Raw genomic sequence first — 22,278 nt, 5'->3', positions numbered from 1 at the left:
GGTATTCTGAGGGGGATTAATGGCAATGTGTCTTTTACTATAATACATTTTTTTATTTAAATGTTTTTTGACCACACCTCGTATACTGATTAAATACTTTGATTATTGAAGTGGATTTTAGAGGGTAATTTTATTTTGTTTATTTTTAGTTTTTTTACAAATGCAGAATTTGCAATCAGGCCAAACCTCACATTTTTCTAGTGATTGTCTTAATACTTATATATTTTAACTACTCCAGATTCAAAAATATAACATCATTGGTCCTTATCTTTTCTTATACAAACATGATTAAGCATTAGGTCTATGGCTTCAGTGAAATAACGATTTGTAACTCTGTGTGTCCAATTCAGCCCACGCCTTCCTTTCATTTGGTATGTGGCTTCTTCCACAGCAAAGACCAACAAATGAAACTATGTACATTCAGAGAAGGCTCTGCAGTCCCAGTACCCTATCCTTGCACCCAGAGAGACCGAGGAGGAGCAGGCACTTAGCAGAAATCAGTGGCCACAGTGCTGTGTTCAGAGAGGTGAGAGGCTGGGAAATTCCTGAGCAGACTGGACACTTATGGAGGGCAGGCACTTCTAGGTGCCGCCTGAACTGCGAGGGGCGCCCAACTCTTAGTAAACCCCGAACACGTGCTGCTGACTGGCGACAGTGACAGTGTGTGGGTCCAGGGCTGAGCAGAAGGATTAAGGCCCCCTTGGCCTGGATGAGAGAATCAGGATTACATCTTTGGAAGCAGGTAGTCTGTGAGGCGTGAGGCCTGCAGGACCCGGGTGCTGAGCAGGCAGGAGATGCCCACCGGAAGTGAGGGAGCAGAGCGGAGCTGGCAGAGCAGGACCGGGGCAGGAGGTTTGAGGAGAAGAGTGTACGGGTCCTGATTAGGGGGCCTGGGGGCTTGGAGTGAAGTATCCAAGTAGTAGAAGCAGGGAGTAGGAAGGGAGGACTGCCTATCGCCTTCCTTCTCCCGGTGTGCAGGTGCATCGCAGAGAAGTGAGGGAGAAGTAGCCTCTTGCCATTTCCCAGTTGCATGAGTTTCCTGTGGAGGCCATAACAGACTACCACAAACGGGCTGGCTTAAAACAACAGAAATTTATTCCCTCACGGTCTGGAGGCCAGAAGTCTAAAACCAAGCTTTCGGCAGGGCCACATGTCCTCTTGAGGCTCTAGGGGAGAATCATCTGCCTCTTCCAGCTTCTGGTGGCTGTAGGTGTTCCTAGGTTTATTTGGCTATGGCCACATCACTTCAGTGTCTTGTCTGCCTCCATGTGGCCTTTTTCTCTTCTGTGTGTCTCTTATAAGGACCCCTGTCATTCGCTGGATTAAGGCCTTATCTGGATGATCCAGGATGATCTCATCTCAAGATACTTAATTGTAGTTGCAAAGACTCTTCCTAGAGAAGGTTCCAGAGATTTGATGTGGACATATCTTTTAGGGGATATGATGGTTAATTTCAGGTGTCAATTTGGCTGGGCCATGGTGTCCAGAAATGTGGTCAGACATTATTCTGGATGTTTCTGTGAGGATGTTTTTGGATGAGATTTACACTTAAATTGATGGACTTTGAGTAAAGCAGATTGTCCTCCATGTGGGTAGGCCTCGTCCAATCAATTGAAGGCCTGAATAGAACAAAAGGCTGACCTCTATCGAGCAAGAGGGAATTCTGCCAGCACACGGCCTTTGGACTTCGCTACAACATTGGCCCTTCGTGGGTCTCCAGCCTGCCAGCCGCCCCATCAGATTTTGGACTTGCCAAGCCTCCACAATCATGTGATCCAATTCCTTAAAATAAACCTCTTTCTACACATACAGAACCTCTCTACTGGTTCTGTTTCTCTGGAGAACTCTGATACAAGGGGCTGCGATTCAATGCACTACACCGGTATCCTGTCTTCAGCACTGCTTCTCAGATCTGAATGGGCACATGATCTTGTTCAAGTGCAGATTCTGACTCAACAGATCTGGGATCTGATTAGGGGACCCGGATTCCCCATTTCTACCAACCTTCCAGGTGCGGTTGCTGGTTAGGGTGACCAACTTGTCCCAGGACTATCCCACTTTAAGTGCTGAAAGTCCTTTGTCCCAGGAAACCCCTGAGCTCTAGGCAAACCAGGATGGCTGGTTACTGCTTGTCCACAGATGGCACTTTGAGTAGCAAGGGGCTAGAGACCCTTGTGTGTGTGTGTGTGGGGGGGGGGGGTTGTGAAAACTTGAGATGTCCCTCAAATATGGGGATAAGTGTAAAAGTATTTTGCAATGGATAATCCATAGGTATTAGTTCCTAACTTGAGGTGCCATGGTAAGTTGCACACTTACTCTCTAAGAGTCTTCCTTTTCCAGAGCTTTTATTTCTTGTAATTTTCTATTAGATTAGGATGAAAGCTTCAGTCAGGGTGATTTCTCATCAAACCCCCCACAGTGGCTCCGCAGACGGACTCAATGCCAGCTTCACAGAGATGGAGAACCTCCCGAGGAACTGCCCTCATGCTTCCTCCCCCAAGCTGAATATTTTTTCCTCTCCCAAGCTGAACACAATGACTCACTCTTCTCCTTGCCTGGCAGACATTGAAAAGAGCAAGGCCGTGAAGTCAGCCGAAGCTGTGTTTGAATTCTGGCTCTGCTGTTTACAGATGATTGATCTTGGAGAACTGACTTAACTTTTCTAAGGTTGGTAATACTTCTATAGACATAATAGTCATGGAGATGTGACCAGGGTGAAGGAGACACCTGTGAAAAATGTACACACAGCACCCAACACTCAGAGTTCCCTTCCTCTCCCCAACCCGGATGGAATGGTGACACAGGCTCTTGTGGGTGATACAGGTCTGGTGACTGCCCTATCCGCTTGTAATATTATTTCACATATGCTTTTCCTGAAATCATCTTTAATTCTTTTTTTTTTTTTTTAATTTAGCTTTGTCCTAACCAATAATATTTGTGAAATCATGGATTTTACTTTCTAACTGTATATTTTTTTCAATGCACAGTAAATAGATTTAGTTACACATTCAAGAGTTATTTAAAGCACCTTTTCTGCTAGTTATAGATCTTTTTTTCTAAGATACATTATGATGAATACAGTCAGGTAGTCATTCATTCAGCAGATCCTAGAGTGCTTTTTTCTATTAGAACAGCTTGGCATGGTTCCAGGCTCTGGAGCGCCCATGCCGAAGCACTTGCCCCCCGAGCCCACGCATTCCTAGGACTGAGAAGATTGGTGATTTGCCACACTGTTTAGGAAGCTCTGTTATGCATTTACCGAGGAGCCCGGTCAGGGTGCACTGAACCCCAGGTCTTGGGTTGGATGATTTCTTCTGCTCTTCATTTACCTCCATGCAATGGGAGGGAAGTTACAAGGGGTGGGGAAATCTACTCTAGGGCCTGAGCATCTTGTCCTGGCTTTCCATCTAATTCTTCCATACAGGTGACTGAAAGAGGAATTGACTCAAGCCTGCTCTGTGGGTTTGGCCATTGTGTGTGTGTGTTTTCTCCCTTCCCCTCCTCTTTCCAGGCAGCTGCATGAGTAAGCTGGCTCAGGGCCCACAGAGACTGGGCAAGCCAGCCGCATGCACCTCTTTGCTTTTCCTCATCCTGCTCGCAACACTGCTTGGGGCTCCAGGTCCATGCATGGACAAGATGCCAAGACTCAGATTTGGGGATAAGCCCAGAGCTCCAACTGGCTTTATCCGATGCTGTTAGACTTTGCACTGTGGAGCACATGCTGCGTCAGCTAATACAGCTCCCACCTTCAGTGTGACTTCCCAAGGCTCCTCTTCCTTGGGACTTGGCCTTGTCAATGGTCTCTGTCTTTCGCCTTGTCCTGTCTCCCAGGGCCTTCCTCTCTGTGTACCAACATGGGCCTCCAGGGCAAACATCAACGCAGCTAACCTACACCAGTCCTCTCTACGGTATATTCTTTGCATGTCAGTGCCATGTCTTTCCTTCTTTCCTTACATAATATTGGGAGAATGGGTTACTCTTAGGCTCTTCACTTGCCACTCATTCCTTAATTTGCCCAGTCTGTCGTCAGGCCTCACCACCCTCCTTAACCTGCTCTTAAAAGTCAGCAGTGACCTTTCCATGACCCTCCTCCTCTGCAGCCTGTGACGCATTGACTCTCCTTTGGCTCCAGCACCAGATGGAGCTTTTCCTGACTCATCTTCTCCTACCCCAGGGTGAGGACACCTCGAGGGCTGTTTTCTGGTTTCTTTTCCCCCTCTCCCTGCATTTGTCCTCTCATGGAGCAGTCCCCTCTGTGCCATCTTCTGCCCTTCAACACAGCATTTACCTTCAGCCTTCCCAAGAGAGGAAGGGTACAGCATTCGGTTCCATTCTCATACCCTCTGGAGCCCAGAACTAAAAAGAGAAATGTTGAAAGCCTTCTGGCAAAGCCTCTGGGCAGGACAGTGGGAACGGCTCGGGGTTTCAGAAAGAAAATGTGATCCTTGGGCGCTTCAGAAAAACAAGGAGATTCATCAAAAACAAGACGTAGTGAATCAGCCGCCTTGCTTTCTACTGACAGGACGCAAATTAGTTTGCTGTCAGAGCAAAGTGCAGGTAGGGATCTGGTTTCAGAGAGGTGTCAATCAAAGCTTATCGTAACAGACTTACGGACAAGAGGGAGACCTGGGAGCCAGGTGAGAGTGAAGTAAAACTATTTACTGTAAAGACTGTGGGTGGAACTTAGGGACAGGAAGGGCGCCTGAAGCACAAGACCTGTCAGAGTGACCCGAGGCTCCTCAGATAAAGCTGAGGGGGAAATAAAGGCCTGAGCAGTGCTCCTGGAACAACCCCCCAGCGGGCGGGCAGGGGTCCACGCTGCTATTTTAGGCTCCCCTCAACACACCCAGGCTGATTTCTAGTGCTCTAGGGAGACCTGGAGGCCCTTACAGGTGGTGTTTTTATCAGGCAGTGGCAAAACCCGTTTGAAGCATCGCTGGGTTCTAACTGCAGCGGGTAGAAAGCTCTCTTATTCAGAAAACAGGGACTCTAGGGAGGAGTGAGTCCCTTTTCTAGAGCAGCACCCAAATGCTGCTGGAATGTGAAACCCGAACGCCTTGGGCAGACTCGCCAACATGTAATGAAGGAATAGAGCAGGTGGGTTACCCCGTCTGCCCAATTCCAGCAGCCGCTTTCAGAGGCAGAGTCGACGTGTAAGCATCAGGCAAAACTAGGCAGGCACCTCCAGGCTCTGCATTATTACCAACAGATACTTGTTAATAAGTTGCAGAACCTAACACCCGGGCCTGGGGTGTGCGTGTGTGTGTGTTTGTCGGGTAATGTTTATGAGACTATAAAACGAAGCAAGCGCACACAGAGAGGAGGAGGAGAAGGGGCGGAAGGCAGGGTAAAGGACTCGAGAGCCAGAGGAGGAAATGAGGCCTGAAGAGACTCTGTGGTTCACAGTGGCAGGTCCTATATGTTAGAGATGGTGTCTAAGGGAAGGAGGTGTCTATCGAGTAGAAGACAAAGAGCTGTTGATCAGGAAGCGCCCCGTGGTCTGGGAGCCCCAGGGGCCGCAGCAGATCACGGGGGCTAAGAACTCCGGGCACCACCCCTGCTTCTGCTTGCCTTCTCATCTGCCTGCTGTTAGAGGGTGGGTCAAAATCAAACAGAAGAATTTAAACCTTTCGCCCTTCCAGATATATATAACAATAAACATTTTTTAATGTAATGTCGAGGTAAGAATAGAGAAAAATATAACAACCCAGCTTTTCATTTTTAGCATTATGCCATTTTGCTTCAGCTCTTGTAGTTTAGAGTAAATATCACAGATACAGTGGGAAGCTCTAGTCTTTCTGTTTCGAAGAGGCTACTTCCTTTGCATCAGCTCGGGGCAGTGGGGCTGCTTTCCAGCCATGTACACATCCCCTTGAGAGTCACAGTAGCTAGGTCTTGATGTAGGAAGGCAGGCACTGAAGTGGACCCTAAATTCCCTCTTGCTCAGGAAAGGAGGCAGAAGGCAGAAGGTGGGTGTGTAGGCAGGGTTATTGTTAACTGAGGTCTAAAGAAACGGGATATTGAAAGAAGCCTTCAGGCTGTACCCATGTAATCCAGAGCACCTACCAAGCAAGCATTGGCACCAGTTTTTCTTGTTTATGACTTTAATCTCTCTGTTTGTCTTTCCCAAACACCGTTATTGAATTATGGTGTGACCTTTTAACCACTGTTTATGAATCATCACTGTAATTTTCCACTTACAGGACTGGATCTGCAGGTGGGTGTTGCCACACTTACTCAAATGTTTCCTGCTTATTTACCTGCATAATTAGGACAATGCATAATATTGATTTCAAAGATTTCGTACAGATTAAGTGAGATAATATATGTAGATCACCTAGCATAGTAATTGACAATATACAGAGTAAATGTTTTCTTCCCTTTCCTTGCTAAATCCTCATAAAGCATCTGTTTAAAACTCTCCAAGTGTTGCCAAAAAGCACCACAGTTAGAATTTCTGGAAACTACTTTTGGTCCACATATAGAAATTGTGGCATTTCCTTTTTTTTGATTAACCCAGATGCTGGAAATCCTGTAGGAATTAACAGTGTTAAAATACAATTTTTCAAAAATGTAAAAATAGGACTTTCAAAGAAATATGAAATAACATTGGTCAAATGTAAGATGTAAGATTCCCAACCAGTAAGATGCCCATTACTTAATGAGGGTGCCAGTAAGATGTTAAGACTGTGTCAGAGGAGAATTTGAGGAACAGAGAGGCAATGAGGCAAGATAAAATAGTTTTGCTAAGACATTCAAAATTGGTTAATATCCTAGTGCAATAAAATGTAATGTTTGGCGTTATCTTTTCTACACAGGAGCAATCAATTGTATCCTTACCAGACAAAATCCATTTGTATCACTATGGACAAGAACTTTTTGCATCCATCAATTTTTACAAGTTTACCTCAGTCCCTACAGAGATGGAGACTAGATTAGTCAATAAGAAATCAGTCAAATTGTACAAGCCTATGGAATCAGAAAATCAGAGAGTCCAGGAGGCAATAATAAACATTCCACTGAAGGGAAACCTAATAATCTCTTGCCCATTTCCATACCTTGGACAACTTTTTCCCAAAGATACCTATACCTATAGGATGTGGTCTAGGAAGGTGGCCTTGGAATTTTCTCACTCTGAACTGTGGGACCACAAAGCCAGCCTGGCACAGCCTAGATCTAAATGCCCAGGCCCCTGTCATAGCCAGTTCCATACCCTGTCTCTGATTACAGCAATTCTCCCCTCCCTGGGCCACGAGGACGATTTGGGAGAGGGTGCTGGGCACTCAGTGCCAGCATTGACCATTTTGGTCCTGTGCTTGGTAGCCCAAGGGCTCGCTGTGTGTGTAGCGCTATTACTTAAGCTTTCCCTCCACAAACTGCCCCAACAGGCTTCTCACACTACTCTCCTCCTTTGCCCTTGCAAATCCGCAACCCATGCTGAAGACATCATTTATATACCCTGAAATGTGCAAAATTCATTAAACAATTCATCGCATGCCACCTAGGAACACCTCTTGTATCATATATATTTTTTAACTTGTACAGTTTTAAAAAGTGTTATTTCTTGTGTCTTCAATGAAGTGGTACTTCTTTGAACTATTCCCCTCTCTACCACCACCTAATATTAGATGTTAAATAAATATTAACAGTTTTAAAATTAGGTGTTTAAACAGGTGTTTAATTAGATATTAAATGAATATTGATTGAAAGGATAGATAGAAGGTATTAGAATAGAGTCCTTCCCTGCTCAGAAAATTTCTTTAACTTTCCAGCGCCTTCAGAATAACGTGAGAACAATTTATCAGAGAGCTCACGCTCCCCTTTCATAGTGTCCACCTACCCCTGCCAGGCCCCCAATACAACATTGATTTTTGCATCTCTAGATCTACTCTCCCCACCTGGAATGCTATTTTCCTTCACCTTCAGGGCTTAACTCAAATGCCATCTCTCAGGAAGCCTTCCCTGATGCCTCTGGTTAGAAGTTACCTCGTCCTTGCTTGTCCTCTAAACAGCTCTAATGAGATGATAACAGATGCAGGCTGCAGAGCCAGCCTGCCTGAATCCACTTACTGGTTTTGTGATCTTTGGCAAGTTACAAAACCATTCTGTGCCTGAGTTTACTAATATAAATCTGGGGAGAATGCTACTGCTCACCTTATAGGGTTTTATGAAGATTAAATAAATTAGTACATGCAAAGCACGTAGAAGAAGCCTGGAACACAGTGGGTGTCCAGTAGGAGTTATTTATTATTATTCCTTTTGGATGCTCTCAGAATTCTTTACTGGGGCCTCTTTCGGTTAGTGCATTCTGTCTCACAGAGATTATAGTTACTTTTTCCATTTCTGTCTCCATCACTAAACTAAACTCCTTAAGGAATGTTTAGGGAACATTAGATGAATGAAAGAACAAATTAAAGACTGGATGAATGAGTAATTGCCCAAGCTATCAGACAACAAATCCTAATAAAAATTCAGACTTTTAGCTCATGGTAGATGACTTTTTTAAAAACCACCTAACTTTTTGAACTCCTATTTTACAATTTCAAGCATCTGTTTGATCTGGAGTGTAATGTTTGGATAGCCCTGACACCTCCTACAGCACCAGAATCTTTACTACTTAAACCATCTTGGGCATATTTGTTTTCTGGGTGTAAGTTAGAGTGATAACTTGATAGTCAATTTGTCTTGCTTTCTAAAATTCACACATGTAGTTCATTTTTTTCTTAATGAAAGTCCTAGGTTGGAAGGAAGGAACATTATGGCTAGCAAGTTATGTGACCTTGAGCAATTCGCTTCTACAATCTGGTTTTTTATTTCCTCATTTTAAAAAGGAGGTGGTTTCACTACCTGTGAGGAGCAGTGTTTGAACCACACATCTAGCACCCCAACTTGTAAGACTCTCACCTAAAGAATGGGCCCCCAAATCACCTAGCTCTGATAGCCAGGGGGGCTTGAATCCACGAGTCCCACAGCACTATAGCAAACAAAGAAGCAGTTTTTAAATGGGCTACCCAAAACCATCTATAGATTCAATGCAATCCCTATTGAAATTCCAGTGGCATTTCTCACAGAAATAAATACATAATCCTAAAATTTATGTGGAAGAACAAAAGACGCCGAATAGCCAAAGCAATCTTGAGGACAAATAAAGCTGGCGGCATCACACTTTCAGATTTCAAACTACATTACAAAGCTATAGTATATATATTTTATACATATATCAAAGCATCATGTTGTACACTTTAAATATCTTACAATTTTATTTATCAGTTACCGTATAGCTCAATAAAGCTGAAAAAAAGAACAAGGCCTGGCATCAAGTAGGCTCTTGACACTAAACAGTTATATTCAGGGATGAAGTAACAAGGGGTTGGGCTAACTGAAAAAAAGGGTTCAGATGTAAGAAATACTATGAAGTGCCTTTAGAACATGGAGAAAAGACCTGAGAATGGCTAAATCATAAATAGCAGCAATGTTAGGTGCAAACAAGGCAAAATGCAGGCGACGTCAGGAAACTCGCATGGCCATAACCAGATGAAAAGCAGGTCCGCACAGAGGAGAGGGCACTGACTTCACTGTGGGCAGGGAAGCACCTGCTGGGCCTCAAAGGGTGGAAGGGTTCTCAAGGCTGAAGCAGGGACACATTTCCTGTTGAGGTTACATCAGAATGTACCAGACTAGAACTCCTGGAGACAAGGGCTTACGCAGGACAGCCCTGAGAAAATAGCAATATTGGGTCTGTCCCTGTGGCCATCCAGAGGGCTCTGGCTACTGGGGAAGGGCGGACAGGTTTCCATCCTTCAGTCCTGCAGATCAGAACTAAAGCTCTGGCTATTGTGTACTTATAACAACCGTAACCCATAGGTTTATGTATAAATTCCTTCCTGATAAAAGCTACCTTCTTTTTAAAAGCGTTTCTAGAAAAAGTAAAAAGCGTCACAAGAACATGGCTTTAAGACCATTATAAATGAGACTTTGATCCAATGGTGGTGAGCCGGGGTTGGTTTCATCCGCACAGTGCCAGGTCACACACATACCGATGGGTTCAACAAGCATTTGGCGAATGGGTGGAGAATAAATGAATGAACGAATGAAAGAAATACCAGAGGCGGTCTTGATTCTCTCAGTGGTCTGGAGCAGGGTGACCAGGGTGCAGGGTGGAGAGCCACAGGAGCCATCCAGAAAGAAGTCTGTCTGATGGACAGGTTTTTAAACCCGTTGCAAAGAAAGCAGAAGCACATATCTGCCTTTTGTGGGTAAGTCTTTGTTCAGCCTTGGATCTCTGTCTGCAAGAGATAATATGACTTTTATTTCCCCTGTGTCCAGTCAAAGAGGCTTTCTGATTAATGTTTGCAGGACACAGAGACAATAAACAGAAGCAAGTGTCTGGCCGTGGTAGGGAGAGGTTTTGGGTTGGATCCTCTCTCTAGTTTTAGTAGTGCCTGTGACAGGGGAAAGGCATACTTAAATCTTTGCCAAAATGACATTGTGAAGCCCCTCATGCTGGGGTGCACCAGCCAGAGCCCTTGAACAGACAGTCAAGGTCAGGTGAGCACTCGGCTTCTCCGCCATGTACTGGCAGCGCCGGAAAGTTCCCGTATCACAGACCCCCTGGCTGCGCTGTGAGTTTAGATGAACCCGTTCTAGAGCTAGAGGGAGGCAGTGACATGCATTGCCATTCTGGGGGACAATACATGCTGATGACTGGGAGAGCCCCAAGCCTAGAGGACACTGACAGGCCTGGGTTGGGAGCCCAACACTGCCTGTCCACCAGCGAGGTCCCTGGGGGAGTTAGATGCAATTCCTTCCTCTAGCGATGTCAGTCCTAATCTGAAACTGTCAACCCTCGGTCCTGTGGGAGTAGCGCCTGGGAGAAGCCAAAGGAGGGGCGAGAGAGAGGGCAGGAGCGGAGATCGAAGTGGGAGCCTGGCTGTGATACCCAGGGCGGCTCTGCCAGGCGTAGGGCCTGTTGCAGGCAGAAGCCTTGACTTGGGGGCTCAGTCAGAGAGAGGTCCACAGATAGAACTGAGAGAGTCTGTATTAGAAAGGAAAAAATTACACCCTGATTTTCACTAACCTCTGACTACAATTTAGATTTTCCTTCTGTTAAAAATGCAGACAACAAACCATAGTGAATTAGAGAACCTGTGAGCACCTGTGACTGTCACAACTTTCATATCACATTACGATTGTTGCAGAGACCTTGAAATTTCAATTAGATTCATCACTTCTTCAAAATCGCAGCCATTTTAGACCTATTGCTAGATCTTGTCATTTAATACATTAACAAAGTAACATTTATTTTCCATATCACAAATGTGTTTATATTTTGATAACTGAATTTCAGGATGATTGGTTCCCCTTACAGTCCTTTATGCTTATTTCATGCACTAAAAACATCATTCTGAGAAGTACCAACAGGCTTCCATGTTGTGCCAAAGGGCGGAGTTCGTGGCCCACAGAAAGGTTAAGAACCCAGAGCAGCTGCCAGCAAAGGGAGGTTCTGAAAACACCTGTGAAGTTCCGTTTCAACATCCTTTTCAGAAGACAGAAACAAAGCCCTTTGTTGCTCATGCACGTTGCCCTGGACCAACTCAGAGCAGGATGGCGACATGGTTGAGAAGAATGGGTGGAGGGCCCTGGAGACATAAAGAAAAGGAAGGGCATGGTGACACCCCTAACCCCCACCACACAACACACTGTATAACCCACTCTAAGCACGAAGTTAGAGCTGAACCACAGAGGCTCAGAGGAGACCCCCGCCGCTGAGGGATCTCTCACGCCGCAGCATCCGCTGGCTCCTTGCAGACTCAGCACCTGCCTGCTTAAAACTCTCAGTCCTAACACCCAACATCTGCCAGGGAGCTGCCCTGCCTATTGAAATCTCCCAGACCCCGAAACATCTTTTCCTCGAGAAGGTCAAGATGAACTTTATGGTCTTCGTTTGATGACCATAATCAAACTACTGTTTGATTACTGAGTGTATGAGCCAAAGCTCAGTACAAAAACACCCAGTTGAACTTTGAAGTTTCTGTGTTTTATTAAGAAAATGTTATAGAGTCTGGCTGTGTATCAAGGACATGTTGACTCTGCTCTCCACCCCTATTTCTCCAAGTCCGTCTTAGGGATTAGAAGGGTGTGGCCAGGGGCCAACAGGAAGGGGTGTGGAGCAGAGGGAGAGGCCCCGCTGGCAGCTGGCTGCCTTGGAACTGGCATGGGTGGCACAAGCACTGACCTCTGGGGATTGCCAAGGTCTGGGCCTTGGGCTCGCTCATCAGATTTACTGCACCAGGAATAGTTGTCTACTGACCCCCAGCTAATGTGCAGATTAAGGAGGGGGGGGATGTAGGAAAATAATTGCGATGTAACAGAGCCTCCAGCTTTCTGATCTGGTAAAGCTGAGGTTGACATCTGGCCAGAGTAAGTAGAGTTCTTTCTTCATTTTCCCTAGGAATCCAATGCTGTAAGAACAAAACAAAGCACAATGAAAGAAAGAAAACAAAACAAATAAAACAACCCTGCCCTCCCGTTGTCCCCCATTTACTTGCTGAAGTGCAAATAGGTGCATTGGTGGTTGAGGGAAAGTAAAGGAAGAAAAAGTCTCCTTGCTGCCCACCACCCCCATGAACCACTCATGGAAAGAACATGGTACCAGCTACTGGGAAACCTGGCTCCCAGCCCTGGCCCTGCCTCTAACCCTCGGCTTCACCTTGGGTAAGTCCCTTGTCCTCGTGCCTCAGTTTCTCCATTGGAAAGTTTACCAACCACTGAAGACCAGTGCACTGGGGAAGAAGAGGGAGGAGGGACAGGCAGCTTGAGTGCAGGGAGGCAGGTGGGTGGGGGTGGGGGCTGGGCTCAGACAGGGCGAATCGAGGGAGCAGTGAGGTCTGAGCAGGTGGCGGAGGCCTAGCCAGGGACAGGCAGGACTCTCAAGGTGCTGGCGTCCCACTAATCGCTGGTCCTAAACACAGACTTGCTCTCCATCCTGACTGGCTCGCAATCCCCCCACCCCACCTGGGTGTGGAGCGGAGAAAAGAAGAATTCTGGTGTAGGCAGCTGCCCCACGGCACCGGGCGGACTTGGGAGCTGCAGCCAGTTAGTCAGAGTTCTGTGTTCAAACGAAAGAGGAGAAGAGGGGTACAAAGCTCATCCTTGTGGTAGCTTTCATTCATTCGTGTGTTCATTCATTCATTATGTGCTGTATTTGGATAGTTTTCTGCTTCTGAAAATAAAATGTGCTTATTGTAAAACATTCAAACATAACGAAAGTCTGAAATCCATGAAAATAATGTTTTCCTAGAACTACCCCCTAGAGCAAACAATTAACTTGTTATGTGTTCATTGTATGTCCTTTTTTCATTCCTTTATTTTCCTTTTTTTGGTAACATACAAACACGTTTATTTTGGGCAATATAGAAGTATTTGGATTAAAACATCAGAGAGCTCCTTTCCACTCCTTTCCACCCCTAACTCCACTCCCCTCCGCAGAGATAGTCACAGTTAATATTCTGGTCTCTATCCTTCCAGACGTTCAAGTGCAGGTAGCCCTGCGTCCTGAACGCCAGCTCCCAGCACTGTCAGTGCGAAGGCAGCTCCCCCATACCCCCTGCCTGTACACTTCTCAGGGAGGCAACAGACACTGCCTCCTCTGTCCCCCAATATCCAGGGGCACGTGTAAGTCCTCTAGCTGTCCCCTGAATGTTCCTGTCACATAGTTTTAGGTGAGGGAGAAGCAACTCTGCCTCCCCAGGTGGGGCATGGTGGGGAGGGTGACGAGGCTTCAGCACTCTACTAATTCTTCAGGCCTCTGTCCCTTGGTGGGCTGAATGGGGTATTACTGCCAGCAGAGCTGGTTTCATGATATCTTAGCGTGTCCTGCATATGTGGTCCCACCCCTCTTTTGGGCTGTACGGGAACGAAGCATCTATTGTGCACTCTCAGCCTTTGGGGTCTCAGCTGAAACAGAGACAGAAAGAATCCCATCTTAATGTCCAGTCACTTATACTGTCATTTAATTAACCAGCTTTCATTGATGGACACGGGGCTATTTCCGGTGTGTGTGTGTGTGCGCGCGCGCAGCAGCTACCTCAGGCAAGCATTTAAGTAAGCGGCTGATTCTTATACACAACTGTTATTCGGCCTCCACAGCTCTTCTAACCAGGCCTGGACTAGGGCCCCCTGTGCTTCTCCAACTGGGAGAAGCGTGCCACTGGACCTACCCAGTGTATGCCATGGGGCTGCGAGTGCACCATATTTACCTAAAATTTGAGGTGAAAACGTTTGATGTAACGTAATTATTCAATACTTAAAATAAGAGGGATAAATTGAGAGACATCAAGACTTGAGCTCCCTGTTCAGGGCGTTGGTGCCACACCTCCAGGAGATGTACTGTCATTCTCCTCTGCCCTTAGGGATGGCTTGAAATGCACCAGTGGTCCATTTCCTCCAAGATGGCCCTCAATGACCCCTGCCTCCCAGCAGCCACACCCTTGAGTAGTCCCTTCCCCCACTGTGGCAGGAATGGTCTATGGGACCAATGAGTTATAAGGTTGCTAGGTTATAAAAGACTTGAGCTCTTCCCTTCCCTTCCCTTCCCTTCCCTTCCCTTCCCTTCCCTTCCCTTCCCTTCCCTTCCCTTCCCTTCCCTTCCCTTCCCTTCCCTTCCCTTCTTTCCTTTCCTTTCCTTTCTTGGATCATTTGCTTTGGGAAAAACAAGCTTCCATGCTAAGCAGGCCTATGGAAGAGGCCCATGGGTAAGGAGACTGAGGGCTGCCAACAACCACATGAATGAGCTTCAACGCAGATCCTTCAGCCCCAGTCAAGTCTGCAAAGACTGGAGCCATAGCTGACAGCTTGATCATAATTTCATAAGAGACCGTCAGCCAGAACTACACAGCTAAGCCACGCCCAGATTCCTGACCCTGAGAAATTGTGTGATATAACAGATGTTTGTTATTGTAAGCTGCTATACATATTCAGTTTGGTTTTTAAAAAAATAACTATTAAATATATACTATATGCTCAGTGCTGGAGACTCAAAGATGAGTAAGTTATCATCCTTGACCTTAAAAAAAATCAACTTATAGTCGGTGGTGAAGAAAATACACAATCAGAGGTAGTAACATTTTTATGTAGAACATGCCACATCAGAGGTAAGAGTGGAGGGCTTCCTGGGAGAAACAACCCCTGCGCTGAGTCTCAGTAGCAGTTTTCCAAGCAAAGAAGGATGGGAAGGATGGTCCAGGGAGAAGGGATGCACGAGGAAAAACCTTGGAGCATGAAGCAGCATGGAATGTTTGTAAGGAATCACAAATGGTTTCCATTTCCAAAGTGTAAAATGCAAAATTGAGAGTAGCAAGAAATAAGGCTGGAAACACAGGGAGGTCCAGAGGGTCTTGGGGGCTGTGCGAAGGGCCTTAGACTCTATCTAGCTGATGGGGAGCCATGAATGGGGCTCCAGCAAAGGAAGGACATGTTGAGACTTGCCTTATGGAGGGTGGATTCAAAGGGAAAAATAATTGGATCGTCAAGGATTCTCACAGCCCAGAACGGAGCAATCTAAATGGTCAATACCGTGTTTCCCCCAAAATAAGACCTAGCCGGACAATCAGCTCTAATGCGTCTTTTGGAGCAAAAATTCAGTAGTAAAAAAACACAGTAGTAAAGGAATGTTTAAATGAATCTTGATAGCCCATACAATGGATTATTACGCCGCTATTAAAAATTACTTTTGCAAAGACTATTTCATGATGAGTGGGACAGTTTTGTCCCCTCCTTTTCATCTAACATGCTGGGTATGCAGCAAGATCTCAATTTTCTGTTAAAGAAAAAAAAAAAAACTATCAGAAAAATCAATTAGTATGATTCAATAGATTAGTAATTAGGAGACAAAGGAAGAGAGCATAAACCAGGGTAATGAGAAAAACCCAGGCAGAGAAAAGGGGGCAGAGCAAACAAATGTTTAAGAGATAAGACTGTGACGTGGTGACTAATGGTGGGTCCGAGAAGCGAAGGTTATCAGGGAACTTGTTTGACATGGTCAGCTTGGGGGGTTTGGGTGATGATGGAGCCATTGACAAAACCTGCGAACCCCAGAGGCTCAGGAGTTTGGGGAGGAGGACAAGGGCAGGTCTGGACGTGCTGAGTTCTGAGGTGCCCGAGAGGGTAACAGCTAAAAGCAGATCATTGGAGGAGTTACCTTGGGATGAAAACGTTGGTTGAGAATTCCAGTGTTTAGGGCAAGATTTGAATAAATGGTCTGTCCACTCAAATATTATTGTTGCTTGTGTTTAAACACTGGCAGTGTTCAAACAAATGGCTCTATGTATGAAATCACGAACGCAGAAGACATTTGCGTGGTTCTATCAGTTAGGACACTATTTTGCCAAATTGAACAGGGGCTTTGCTGGGCTCACAAAGCCAGAAGTCAGAGGAGTGTGGACTCTGGGATTGCTCAGTGCAGCGATCCACATTGGGGACCATTTCTTTCCAATTCTCTTTTGCCTTCAGGCGGTCAGCTTCATCCTGAGGCTAATTCCCCTTGTGCCTGGAGGATAACTGCCAGTAGCCAGAACAGGTACATCCTTCCATGTTTACATCCAGGGGAGCAGAGAGTATTTCTGAGCCAACATTCCAAGTGAGAATCTGGAGCTTCACCTTGACTTGCACCACTTAGGCCGCGGCGCCTCAGAGCCCTGACTGTGCCCAGAGGACTGAATGCGCTCACTCACTGGCTTTAACCCCTGGGGCCCACGCTGAAGCTAGGACTGAGGTGGACTCCCACCTACAAACGTGTAGGAGACGGGTAAAGGGTGGCTAGGGCCTTTTAGAAAGAAGGGATGAGGAGACGGATACGCTATAGGCAACGAAACATGTTTACCTAGATAAAATGTCTGGGTCTGCAAACCCAAGAGCCTACCTAGCCCAGAGAAAGATGTTGAATCTTCGTGTTTGGAAGACACTGAATGCTCTAGTCCTCTGTTGGGGGATGAGAGAATTGATTTTTCATTCAATTCTGGGTTTCAACTACCCATCACCAATATAAGAATGATTCCAGAATCTTCTCTCCAGGCCTTTAGGAGGTGCCTTTGGTCTCTCAGGGAAGGAATAAATGGGAAAGGCATCAGCTAAGAGCCTGCCATGTGGATGGCACTATCGTAAGCACTTTTTACTTGCACAAAATTATTTAATTTCGTTCCTTTGAACCCGTGAAGCATCTTATTATCCTCGGTTGACAGATGAGGGAATTATGCCCAAAGAGGTAAAGCAACTTACCCAAGGGCACATTCCTGGTATTAATTAGGATTCTCAATGAATTGGAGTTAGCTGAGTTGAAACTTGAAAAATTTGTCATAAGGACCCACAGTGTCTCATGGAGCCTGACAGCTGAGGTGTAGGTGGGACAAGAACCAGGGACTGAAGTCTCGAGATTCTTTTCTTTCATCGCCACTCACCTCTGCATTTCTACTTCATTCTCCTCTCTTCCTGCAAACAGACCTTCTCTACTCCTCCAGAACTTGAGGCAGAAAAAGCAGCCACTTAAATCGCTGTCCTTTTCTCTCTCCTTCTGTTCCGAAATCCGGGAGAAGTCACACCCACTGGCACAGGGAGAGAGTGACATTATACAAAATGGCTGCTCCCTGGCCCTAGTCTGGAGTCCATCAGCTAAATAAGGCCATATGAGCCAAGGGGATAACCCAGAAGCAGTGTTTCTTTGCAGACCAGCAACAGGGAGCAAAGCTCTGCGTGCTCAATCAAGGACTTTCAGCAGGTGGGGTGCTGAGAAAGGAGCTTTGAGCCTCCGACTTCTGCTTGCTGCCTGGTTGTTGTTTCTCCATGGGCCCTCTGTCCCAGCAGCCTGCAGCTGTTTATTGTGCAATTCACAAAGCGGACTGACCGCCCTTATTGAAATAGTTGCGTGGGACCTCAGTTTCCTGGCATATCGTTGTGTGATGACATTATGGGGCATTTCCTCCAGCATGGTCTTTGGTTCTAGGTCGGGTTTGGGTGGTGGATTCTTAAGAAGCATCATGACGAGCTGACTCCTGGAGGACCAGCAAGGCCCTCTCTGGACGATCGGCCCTGCTGGTCCCTGGGTGGTCAAGAAGCTCATGGTATTTGTGCTGTGGACAGGCCAGGGCTTGTTCCTGACTGTGGTCTCCTTGTGGGTGTGGTACGTGGGGCACAGCTCCTACCCTGGGTTAAGGGTGACCTGAACCTAACTCATTCGATACACAAATCTGGAAGAGCAGTTCACTGGTAACCGGGAGTGGGCAGCTGTGGCAGCCTCTCTCTGGTACATTTGAGCAAAGGAGTGTCTGTTTATTCTCCACTCTTCAGAGCCATGTGAAACCTGGCCCAGGTCAACACGCTGCACTTCCTGGTAGAAGGTGGAGTTGGGCCCCCAGCCAGCCCTGCAGAGACTTCCTTCTGAGGCCTCCTGAAGTCAGCCTGTCTCAGCTGACACAATTAATGCTTCTCACACCCAGTGGCCCCGGCTTCTCTCTAAAGCTCCAGATCTGGTCGTGGAATTGCCTGCTGGACAGCCGCCTTTGTGTGCGCCTCACAGGCCAGGTCCTCCTCTCACACATATTCTCCTCCCTCATTCTCGTCAAAATCTGCTCCTCCTGCAAGATTCATTCCTTGGCTGACTGTCCCCACCAGCCACCTAACCATCCCAGCCAGGGAGTCATTCTCCATTTCTTCACTCGAGAAACATGTCTTGAACTCCCTACCATGGGCAAGACCCCGTGCTAGGTCCTGAAGGTAAAGATGTGCCCGTGCGGGTCAGAAACTCACAAGCCAGTGGAAAGCCCACTGGACCACATGCTGATAACACACTGGGGAAGGGAAATGGCTCATCAACCCAGGTTGTCACTGGTGGAGGGCTGGCGTGTCTGACCCACTTGTGGGGATCAGATTTCCTGGAAGAGTTGATACCTGATTTGAGTCATGAGAGGAGAGGAATGGAGGAAGAAGCCTCCTGGGCAGAGGCGTCTGGGGGAGAAAATCTATAGAAAAAGAAAGAGCACAGTATCTGGGGAACTGTAAGCAGGTTGATGCTGCTAGAGGATAAAATACAAGGCAAAGGAGTCTTGAGCCTGAGGCTGGAACCAGTCAGGAGCAGGCTAAGGGGGGCTTTTGTTGGAGAGAGAATGTGCTAGTAAGATTGTACTTTGTCCTGTAGGCAGTGGAAAGCCATTTAAGGGTTTGGGGATGTGGGTGGGGGTGGGCAATGAAGAAAGCCAGTCAGATTTGAATGACTTACTTTGGAGGCTGTAGAGACGTTTGAATATGAGGATGGGGTGTGGGGTGTTACAAAGCTGGACGCATGATCCTGAAAAGGCAGATGATGGAACCTGAACTTGGGCTGCGGAGGAAGGGGAGACAAAGGAACAATTGATTAGATGTAGAGGAGGCAGAAGATGGATGAGTCAAGGACGACTTCCTGTTTGTGGCTGGGGAGTTTGCGTGTGTGGTGGGGCCAGTAATGGAAATAGAGAATACAAGAGAAACAGGTTTGGGGGAATTTTGATGCATTCATATTTGGATGTATTGAGTTGGAGTGCCTGTGGGATGTTCAGGAGGGGAAGTTCAGGAGGAAGCTGGAAACACAGGCAGAGGCTCTGGGAAGCTGAGACTGGAGATCAGAATCTGTGACTCATGAGAACTGAGCAAAAAGTTGAATCAGGAGAGGATGCTATCACTCCAGGAAGAGGACGCAGAACGGGAAAACCAGAGGCTGAGGAGCGTGTCCTAGGGAGCTCTGATATTAAAGGGGCAGAACAGAGATAGGAGAAGAAACTCAGAGAGAACAAGAAAGATGAAGAAGAGTATCCTGAAAGCTGAAGGCACACAGCTTTCAGAAATGAAGAGAAATGAGCAGTGTCACCACAGAGATGTCCCGCAAGACGGACCGGAAAGTGTTCATTCGACTTGACATTTACGAAGCCACTGGTGAACTGGATTGGTAGGCGCAGGTCTTGGCAGATATAGTAGCCCCCGTCTCGCGATGTGGAAGGAGCATGGGAGTGGAGTTCATATGCAAGAACTGGTCTTGATCAATATAGAGGGAGTCTGATTTTAAAGCTATACAAAGTTGTGTTTCAGAATACAACTAAAAGAATGGAGGGTGGGGAGGGAGAGAGGAAGGAAAAACAGTTTAATATTCAAGAACCATTTAAACTGGTAGAAGTCCTCCTCTGTATGGAATAAAAACAACATTGCTTAGGAAGGAATGTGTCTCTGAGTTGCATGATCTTGTAGCATTCTGGGAAAGATTCCTTATGTATGTTTTCTGTAAATAAAAGCAACATTAAAACACATTTTGGACATTTATAACCACATCGATCCACCTGTACATTAAAAGGCTTTTATTTGGAACTTGATTTTGTACAACAGTGCCCCCTGGTGTAGATATAATGCATAAATACTTACCTTTCATTAGCATAGAAGCAATATTCTAGAAGAAAAATTATTGCTGCTGTCACACTTTAAAAAAGCAAATTCAAAAGTTTTGCGGTGGGGAAAGTGAGGAGCTTGGGTATCCCGTGCCCTCTGCTCCTCTCAGGCACTAAGTCCCTGCCAAGGATCACCACTCATGCCACCTCACAGCATAGATCCGTTTTGCTGTTTTTGAATTTTCTGTAATTGGAATAATCAGTGTGTACTCTTTTGTGTCTTATTCAGCACACCTGTTGAGATTTGTTCACATTGCTCTTCACTGTATAAAATACCACTGTAAAATTGATCCATTATTTATCAATTCAAGAGTTGATAAAAATTTGGGTTGTTTCCATCTGGGGCTATGATAGTTTGCTATGAACATTCTTCTATATGTCTTTTGGTGCATGTGTTTCTGTTGGGTAAATAGCTAGGAGAGGAATCACTGGGTGATGGGGTGCGCTTAGCTTTAGTAGATAATGTCAAGCCATTTTCTAAATTGGTCGATCCAATTTATATTCCCAGGAGCAGTGTATGAGAATCCCAGTTGCTTCACGTCCTCATGAACACACGGTATTGTTAATCTGTTTAATTAGACATTCTGGTAGGTATACGTCATGTTTTTTAAAAACTGCCTTAAGATGTAATTCACATACCATACAATTCACCCACTATATTCAAAGCCAGTGTATATTCAATGGTTTTCAATACACTCACAGAATTGTGTATCCATCACAATTTCAGGAACCCCATACCCCTTAGCTGTCACCACCTGCCATCCTATACCCTCAGCCCTAGTCAACCACTAATCTACTTTGTTTCTATAGATTTGCTCTTGGCATTTGGCATACATGGACTCATACACTATGTGGACTTTTGTCTGGCTTCTTTCACTTACCTTTTTTTTTTCTTCAAGATTTACCAGATTTTGATTCAACAAAGGAATCATCATGGATCAAATTGTACATCTGAGACAGGTTGCAGGCTTGTTCCTATTTACTCACCCTTTAAAAAGCATTGCTAATTGCTCACTTACCTGATGGTACATTTCAGTTAACTTTCGTAGTTAACTTACTTTTATAAGTATACTGAAGCTGTGCTACTGAGTCAATTTGTGAGAGCACACCTGAGGTTTATCCTTGGCTGCAGGAATGAACCAAAGATAAAGGAATGAGTCCCTTTAACATTTTTCAGGTGAAAATTAGTTTGGTCATGCTATAATGGTAAGATATTGTGGAGTTTTTAATTCACTGGTTGGAACAGATTCAAATGATTTACTGAGATGGGACAAAACTTGCTTTTCCTAAGGTACCCCTAACTAACCTCTATGTAGGTCATTCAATTCCATTCAGTTGAAGACACATAGACAAAGGGGAGATAAGACCCATGTGTAGACAGAGAGATTGGAGTTATGTATCTACAAGTCAAAGAACCCCAAGAGAGAGGCATGGAACAGATTCCCCCTCAGGGACTCCAGAGAAAACCAACACAGACTTGGGACTTCTGGCCTCCAGAATTACGAAAATTTCAGTCACCAAACTTGTGGTAGTTAGTTCTGGGAGCCCTGGGAAAGTAACACACTAAATACCTGAGCTGATTCTGAAGCCGCCTGGCACAAGCTGGTGCTCAGGAAACGCTTGTGGAGCAGTCTGGGCAGTGAGCACTCCTGAGGACTCAAATCTCTCCTTTTCAATTAACTGACTTGGAACTCACTTCTTTCTGACTTGTTTTCCCAACTAAAATCTAGTTGCTTGGATTAGATAGTTGGTCCAAGTTTCTTTTGGATATTCATGAATTAATAGTAAATGCAATTTTCCTCCTTACTGATACCCAAAC

The 22,278-nt window shown here is 45.8% G+C and overlaps 1 long non-coding RNA gene across 1 annotated transcript; it reads left to right on the top strand.

The window, feature by feature from the left end:
- Positions 1-1,448: 1,448 nt before the first annotated feature.
- Positions 1,449-14,010, top strand: LOC109446066 (uncharacterized). The gene is made up of 3 exons (XR_002137136.3): positions 1,449-2,011; positions 2,563-2,667; positions 12,452-14,010. It is a non-coding gene; the product is annotated as an uncharacterized LOC109446066 (long non-coding RNA).
- The last annotated feature ends 8,268 nt before the right edge of the window (positions 14,011-22,278 follow it).

This window comes from Rhinolophus sinicus, chromosome 16 (genome assembly GCF_057876585.1).
Source record: "Rhinolophus sinicus isolate RSI-liver-muscle chromosome 16, RSI-T2T, whole genome shotgun sequence".
NCBI classification, from domain to species: domain Eukaryota; kingdom Metazoa; phylum Chordata; class Mammalia; order Chiroptera; family Rhinolophidae; genus Rhinolophus; species Rhinolophus sinicus.
The sequence above is the reverse complement of the archived record's forward strand: the minus strand, read 5'-3'. Positions and strand labels throughout refer to the sequence as shown.